The sequence below is a fragment of the Berghia stephanieae genome, chromosome 9 (assembly GCF_034508935.2).
Source record: "Berghia stephanieae isolate SIO BIC M18660-M18661 chromosome 9, UCSD_Bste_1.3, whole genome shotgun sequence".
NCBI classification, from domain to species: Eukaryota; Metazoa; Mollusca; class Gastropoda; order Nudibranchia; family Aeolidiidae; genus Berghia; species Berghia stephanieae.
The window spans coordinates 40,143,671-40,152,843 of record NC_088368.1 but is presented as its reverse complement, the minus strand read 5'-3'; positions in this window follow the sequence as shown (position 1 = coordinate 40,152,843).

Below are 9,173 nucleotides of genomic sequence, written 5' to 3'. Positions count from 1 at the left end.
GAGATCACCTATAAGTCTCATCCGGACACAAGCACAAAATCCAACAAAGAGAAATACACTCAAATGCTTGCATTATACATTAAAAATAACAAATATAATAACACATAACAGAGAGATGATTTACAAGGAAAAAAATATCATCTCCCAAAACAATAACTATGCATTTGACTGTTTCCCTCTCAGTCAAGGACTCCGGCCAGGGTCGGAACAAAACCGAGCAATCTTACACCAAAACAAAGACAGAAAGCAAGTTGGAAAACAGATATAAGGGGATAGAAGACACGGTAAGTAACCAGGGGTGAGAATGACTGGTCACAAAAAAGGAGGAAATTTTTTTTCGTGAAGATCATGACCCATCCATGCGACCATAACCTATAAATTTGAATTTCACTAAAATTTACTGAGATTCAATCCAAAATTTGTCTCGCAGCAATTTCTGACACGACTCGGTGGAATTTCAAAAGTTGAAAGTGTAATTACATTTGGTGGTTGTAGTAGGGACGATGATGTGGTGGTGGTTGTAGTAGTAGTGGTGGTAGGGATGATGTGGTAGTGATTGTAGTAGTAGTGGTCGTATGGATGATTCTGTAGTGGTGGTTGTAGTAGTAGCGGTGGTAGGGATGATGTGGTAGTGATTATAGTAGTAATGGTCGTATGGATGATTGTGTGGTGGTGGTTGTAGTAGCTGTGGTAGGAATGATGATGTGGTGGTAGTTGTAGTAGTAGTGGTGGTAGGGATGATGTTGTGGTGGTTGTAGTAGTAGTAGTGGTGGTAGGGATGATGATGTGTGGTGGTTGTAGTAGTGGTAGTAGGGTTTGTGATGTGTTGGTGGTTGTAGTAGGAATGATGATGTGGTGGTAGTTGTAGTAGTAGTGGTGGTAGGGACTATGTGGTATTATTTGTTGTAATAGTGGTGCTAGGGATGATGGTGTGGTGGTGATTGTAGTAGTAATGGTATTAGAGATGATGATGTGATGGTGGTTGTAGGGAATATGATGTGGTTGTAGTAGTAGTGGTCTTAGAGATGATTGTGTGGTGGTGGTTGTTGTAATTGTGATAGGAATGATGATGTGGTGGTAGTTGTAGTTGTAGTGGTGGTAGGGATGATGTGGTGTTATTTGTAGTAGTAGTGGTGGTAGAGATGTTGATGTAGTGGTTTTGGTGAGTGTTTTTTATTCAGTGATAATAGCAATTTGTCAAAAAGGAGGAAAATGTCTCCGTCTATCGATCAAACACAAGCAAAGTATAAAAATAACAGGAACATTGTTTTGTATTGATATTATGTAATATATTACTATTACTAGTATAAATCCATTCTTATCCTTAGACATAAATTGCCTTTTTGTAAACATTTAATGAATTGTCCTTTCCACATGTTAAAGGCCTACAATGTTATTCAAATAAAAGGCCAGAAAGTGTTGTTTTGTTTTGAATTTTACTTTATAAAGCAGGCTACAAAATCTTTTTTAACCGAAACCGAGTGGTTAATCAGCTTATAAACAACCCAAGAACCTCTCAAATTTAAAGTCCAAAGGTAAAAAGAAAGAAGAGTAAACTAAGCCAATCACCATTACTTTATTCTAATGCATATATTATCTCTGTATAACCAGATGATGTAATGGATGGTTGTGTGTGTGTGTGTGTGTGTGTGTGAGAGAGAGAGAGAGAGAGAGAGAGAGAGAGAGAGAGAGAGAGAGAGAGAGAGAGAGAGAGAGAGAGAGAGGCCCATTTGTCTCTCCCCTTCCCCTTCAACCATCAACTAGCTAATCAAACAACACCACTGGTCTTCTATATCAACTGTGACATCTGGTGCCATTCTGTCTGGCCCGACGTCATAAAAACGGGACCGTCACCAAAGTTCACGAGACTGAGCACAGGTGTCAAAATATGACATAAGACATAATGGTGATTTTGTGGTTTTGAGGAAAATGCTTGACACGGCAAATTCAACGGAAAATATGATAATTCTCAAAATCAGTGTTTGTTTATCCAAAAAAAAAATTTGAAAAAGGAGGAATTGTGATGGGGATGGGTGGAGCTAAACTACCATTTAGGCGGAAGATTCTCAGCCCTGAAGTACCTCCCTGCCCACTGTGGAGGTAGGGAACCCCACCCAGGGCGTATAGTTGAGTCCTTGAAAAACAGACATAGGGGGATAAAGACAGTAAGTACCTCCCTGCCCACAATGGGAGGTCAGGAACCACACCTAGTGGTTTTGTTTTTGTTTTGTTTTGAAGGGTTTTACGGCGCTTGCAACACATGTAGGTTATATCAGCGCCAGTAAAAAGGGAGAAAATGGGATAGTAAAAAGTTCTAGAATTACAATTAAAGCACTCAAGAGAAAGTAAGACATAGGGGAACTGGGAACAAATAGGGATCAGATGTAGATTCCAAGAGCATACCACCAATGTACTTAGTTTGAGATCACTTATAAGTCTTATCCGGACACAAACACAAAATCCAACAAAGAGGAATACACTCAAATACTTACATTATACACTAAAAATAACAAATATAATAATACATAACAGAGAGATGATTTACAAGGAAAAAAAATACCATCTCCCAAAATAATAACTATGTATTTGACTGTTTCCCTCCCAGCCAGGACTCCGACCAGGGCCAGGACAAAACCAAGTAATCTCATTCCAAGACAAAGACAGAAAGCATGTTGGAAAACAGATATTAGGGGATAGAAGACACAGTATGTACCTCCCTGCCCGCTATGGGAGGTCAGGATCCCCGCCCAGACACCTAGTGGGTGGATAGCGATAGGTCAGAAAACAAACAAAAAAAAAACATCTCGAATTCACGCAGAATCAAACCCCCTCTCTTCTGGTTGTGAATCGAGTGCTCTACCAACTGAGCTATCGTGCCCCCCCCCCCCCCCCCCCCTCTTAATATATCGAAGACAAAATGAAATAACACTTCAGCTTTTATGTTCGTCATGGTGCACCACCTTCATTTATTTCAAAATCACACAAACAACTTGCAATACTTAGATTTTCGCACTCGCACGAAAATACTCACATATTCCAACCCACGCACGTTTCAAGAACGACAAGAACAAAAAAAAAAAAAAAAGAAAAAAATAATATTTCATTTCATTTTCAAAGTGGCACATTGTTTCTTATGCATCAGTGAGTTAATAATAATAATGATAATAATAATGATAATAATAATAATGATAATAATAATTATTAAAATAATAATAATAATAATAATAATAATAATAATAATAACAATAATAATAATAATAATAATAATAATAATAATAATAATAATAATAATGCCAATAATATAATAATAATAATAATAATAATAATAATAATAATAATAATAATAATAATAATAATAATAATAATAATAATAATAATAATAATAATAATAATGCCAATAATAATAATAATAATAATAATAATAATAATAATAATAATAATAATAATAATAATAATAATAATAATAATAATAAAAATGAAGTAAAATAGTTAACTCTTTTCTTCAACAAAACACTCAACAGTCATTTTTCTAGTCTAACACAAAGATAAACAAACACAATATTTTTTTTTTAAAAACACATTTCAATTCATCAAATTTCTTATTAACTAAAAACAACTATTGAAAATCAATTCTATATCTATAAATAGGATTGCGCTAGGCGAATAGGCTTCAACAGTCGTGACGTCACTTCCTTCGTAACAACGCATAGTAACTCAGTAACTGGTTCTAAACTTTCGGAACAATGGCGGACGCCCTAATGAAATACTTCTCCGACGAGCATAAAAGTGTATCTAGAGGGGAAAAACATTATAAATCTGATAATCTGATCAGGTTTTGACTTTTATACACTCTGATCGCATAACAGCATGAAGAATATAAAAAGTACCGATTTTCTTTGTTTAGAACCAAGCTGCTAGTAGCTGGGCGGACGTGACATCAGACTATTGAATTCTATTGCCATTAATATCGAGACATTGTGAATAAAACTCACTACAATGGACACCAAGTTTGTTGTTTTTGTTCTTGAAGGTTTTACGCCGCTTGGGATACGTTGCAGGGCTGCCAACTTAAAATTTCAAAAAATCGTAGTTCCCAAGGGAAATAAGAGAAGTAACTGCGGACAGCTTTACACGTTATATTAATAATCTGCCCTCATCATTTTACGAAAATGCTCCGTTAAAAGTCATGGATATAGCCATGCTGATTGGGATTTTGAGTCCGAATAGCCATGGGAGACTAGTCAGACTCGAGTCCGAGTCGCCATGGAGACTATTCAGACTCGAATCCCGAGTCGCCATGGGAGACTTATTCAGACTCGAGTCCGAGTAGCCATGGGAGACTATTCAGACTCGTGTCCGAATAGCTGCAGCCATAAACAATTTATGAATGTTGAAAAGAACGTTGTATTTAAACTAACGTCCCTTTATTTACTGTTTTGCTCACGAAATATTTTTCCCCCTGAAGAAACGCCCATTGTCTGTTCTGTGTGTTCCCATTCGATTCCTTTCCCATTTTCATCTTTTCGTTAGTATGTATTTTTCACACACCCAATATCCTCGGGTACGGGATAAGCTTCGGCATAAGCGCTATATAAATGTACATTTATTATTATTATTATTATTATTATTATTATTATTATTATTATTATTATTATTATTATTATTATTATTATTATCATTATTATTACTATTATTATTACTATTATTACTATTATTATCATTATTATCATTATTATTATTATTATTATTATTATTATTATTATTATTATTATTATTATTATTATTATTATTATTATTATTATTATTAATATTATTATTATTATTATCATTACTATTATTATTATTATTATTATTATTATTATTATTATTATTATTATTATTATTATTATTATTATTATTATCATTATTATTATCATCATTATTATTATTATTATTATTATTATTATTATTATTATTATTATTGTTTATTATTATTATTATTATTATTATTATTATTATTATTATTATTATTATTATTATTATTATTATTATTATTATTATTATTATTATTATTATTCAGAGCGGTGTTGAAGTCTCAATTGTAGCCAGTTTTCTTTTTTTTTTTTTTTTACCGTTTTTATTTTTCATCAACAATAATTATCATGAACAAACATGTTATTGTTGTTGGTTTCACGTATTATCAACCGTAAGCGACATTCAATAGGGTTAAACAGTCGTGACGTCACTTCCCTCGTAACGACGTAACAAGGCATAGTAACTGGTTCTAAACTATGAGACCAAAGACGGCGGACGTCATTATCTCCATCACCGCCCTTATGAAATATTTCTCCGACGAGCATAAAAGTGTATCCAGAAGAGAAAATAATTATAAATCGGATCATGTTTTTACTTTTATACATTATGTTCACATGACAGCATGAATAATAAAGAGTAGGCCTATCGATTTTCTTTGTTTAGAACCAAGTTGCTGGTTGCTGGGCGGACGTGACATCAGACTATTTTGAATCCTATTACTTCAATGATAAACAAAACAGAACATTCTGTTATACATTTTGTATGTCGTTGTATAAAGTATAAGATCATCAGAATCTCTTTTAACAAAAGAAATATAACCGCATTGATAATTTTCACCAAAAAAAAAAAAAACAGGGCTGCCAACTTTAGCCCGTGTGTAAATGTGTACAATGGAGAACCAAACTATGTAAGATTTTGACAAAATGCGTAAAATTCTGCAAAAATGATAATTAGCACTAAATATGATCATGGGGAAATCAGACCATTCTATCAATAATATAATTGATATTCCAATCAATGAATAAACTTACAGTTTATAGACTATATAAATAGTATCAACTTCCAGAATCCATGTATATATTCTGTAGTGTAAAAGTTGCTGCTCGAAGCTCGAAGAAATAAATAATAACGTGAAGTTGAATGTAAGCTTCAATTTAATTACAAAAAACAGATCAAATGAACGTTTCGGGTTTCCTCTTTATCAACAAAACAGGATGTTCCTGTTTTGTTGATAAAGGGGAAACCCGAAACGTTCATTTCATCTGTTTTTGTAATTAAATTGAAGCTTACATTCAACTTCACGTTATTATTTATTTATGTATATATTCTGATGGGTCCAAAAACCACATAGTATAGTGTAAGGACACCAAAAAAAAAAGTGTATGATTGCTAAAAATGCTTTAAATAATACAAACTTAATTATACTGTGGCCTTCGTAAAGTTATGGCCTGACACTGACCAAAATATGACGTCAAAATGCCAGTCTTTTGCCACAAAAGAAAACAAATCGTGAGTTGTATTCAATAGTTCAACCAATGAAATAACTTGTTTCCATGAGCTCTACTAACGAAAACTCACTAAGCGGTGCAAAAACCAAATAATGACGTCAAACTGCCAGTCCTTTTGGATTTCAGTGTCAGGCTATAACATAACGATGGCTAAGATTATACGCACAATCCTCAGCGAAATATGTCCAATGAATGAGAATGCGTAAAAATACGCATTTTTTTACGTACGGTTGGCACCACTGCAAAAAAGCGTTCAACTGTACAGCTCCACGTCTCTGGAACTCTCTCAGTTTTAGAACAAAATCATTCATTATTATAACACACTGAGTCAACCCTTTTTTCTTTTTCTATCTGAAACGATAGGGTATATAATGTGACACGTGTGGCATACGACAATACGTGAAATCAAGGAAATTTCTATCTATAACACCCAATATGGTTGGTTAAAATTCAAATAAAGTGTCTCAATAGAGACGTATCTATGTACGTATTTGACATCATCTACATTATTTACGGATCTTGACATCATCTATATTATTTACACTAAGTCCATTGCATTGGTGCAAATACAACAGATGACAGTAGATAACATAAAGCAAAGAGTGAGGAAGTCAATCTTTTTTTTTATTTTTTAAAGGGTTTTACGGCACGTGCAACACATTTTTGGGTCATATCAGAGGGCGCTTCCTACAAACACATTTGGGTCATATCAGAGGCCGCTTCCAACACATTTGGGTCATGTCAGAAGGCGCTTCCTTCCCAACACATTTGGGTCATATCAGAGGCCGCTTCCAACACATTTGGGTCATATCAGAGGCCGCTTCCAACACATTTGGGTCATATCAGCGCCAGTAAAAAGGAAGAAAATTGGATAGTAAAAACATTCTAGATGTACAGTTAAAAGGACGAGAAAAAAAGTAAGACAAAGAGGAATGGTACAAATAGGGAGCAGATGTAGATTCCAAGAGCACACTATCAGTTTACTTAGTTTGTTGTTTTTGTTGTTTTTAAGGGTTTTACAGCGCTTGCAACACATTTAGGTTATATCAGCGCCAGTAAAAATGAAGAAAATGGGATAGTCGAAAGTTCTAGAATTACAATTAAAGCACCCAAGAGAGAGTAAGACAAAGGGGAATTGGGAACAAATAGGGATCAGATGTAGATTCCAAGAGCATACCACCAATGTACTTAGTTTGAAATCACCTACAAGTCTCATCCAGACACAAAGCACAAAATCCAACAAAGAGGAACACACTCAAATGCTTACATCATACATTAAAAATAAATATAATAATACATAACAGAGAGATGATTTACAAGGAAAAAAATATCTCTCAAAACAATAACTATGCATTTGACTGTTTCCCTCCCAGCCAGGACTCGGGCCAGGGCCAGGACAAAACCAAGTAATCTCATTCCAAGACAAAGACAGAAAGCATGTTGGAAAACAGATATAAGGGGATAGAAGACACAGTATGTACCCCCTGCCCGCTATGGGAGGTCAGGATCCCCACCCAGAGTTTACTTAGTTTGAGATCACCTTAAAGTCTCACCCAGACATTAGCACAAGACCCTACAAAGGAGGAATAAATTCAAATGTTTACAAATAATGTGTATGCAAAATACAAAAAAATAATACAATGCATAACAGAGAGACGATTTACACAAGACAAAAAAAAATCATCTCCCAAAACTATACATTTGACTGTTTCCCTCCCAGCCAGGGCCAGGACAAAACCAAGTAATCTCATTCCATGACAAAGACAGAAAGCAATTGGAAAACAGATACAGGGGGAATAGAAGACACAGAGAGTACCTCCTTGCCCATTATGGGAGGTCAAGAACCTCACCCAGAGGTAAAAAATTCCCATCATGCATCTTTTCAGAGAATAAATCACATAGAGACAAAACAAAAAGAAGTCATAATAAAAACCCATGTTGAATGAATCAATAATCATTTTTTTTTTAAAAACAAAAAAATAAAATATGCCCTCTTCCAAGCACCGATAATTTATTTTTTTTGTTTTTAAGGGTTTTACGGCGCTTGCAACACATTTAGGTTATATCAGCGCCAGTAAAAACGAAGAAAATGGGATAGTAAAAAGTTCTAGAATTACAATTAAAGCACCCAAGAAAAAGTAAGACAAAGGGGAACTGAGAACAAATAGGGATCAGATGTAGATTCCAAGAGCATACCACCAATGTACTTAGTTTGAAATCACCTACAAGTCTCATCCAGACACAAGCACAAAATCCAACAAAGAGGAATACACTCAAATGCTTACATTATACATTCAAAATAAAAATAATAATACATAACAGAGAGATGATTTACAAGGAAAAAAATATCATCTCCCAAAACAATAACTATGCATTTGACTGTTTCCCTCCCAGCTAGGACTCCGACCAGAGCCAGGACAAAACCAAGTAATCTCATTCCAAGACAAAGACAGAAAGCATGTTGGAAAACAGATATAAGGGGATAGAAGACACAGTATGTACCTCCCTGCCCGCTATGGGAGGTCAGGATCCCCACCCAGACCGATAATTTAACGATGCTAATCTAACTTCATTTCAGCAATCAGTTTAGGTGACATGAGATGAATCATGAAATAAACATCTATTAAAAAAATCAATAATCAAAAATGAAAGGAAATGAAAAGATGAATAAATATGATAAAATCGAATGAAATGTTATATGAAAACGAAACTCCATGGAATTTTGCATCAACAGCTCTTGGCTCTTCTTGGATTTGACAAAATCTTTAACGAATGATTCATTTGTAAATTTAATCGACCCTAACATAAATATCTTCATTTCGATAGAGCCAATACTCTGTGCTTCATTTATTCATAATCGAATTGAATCAT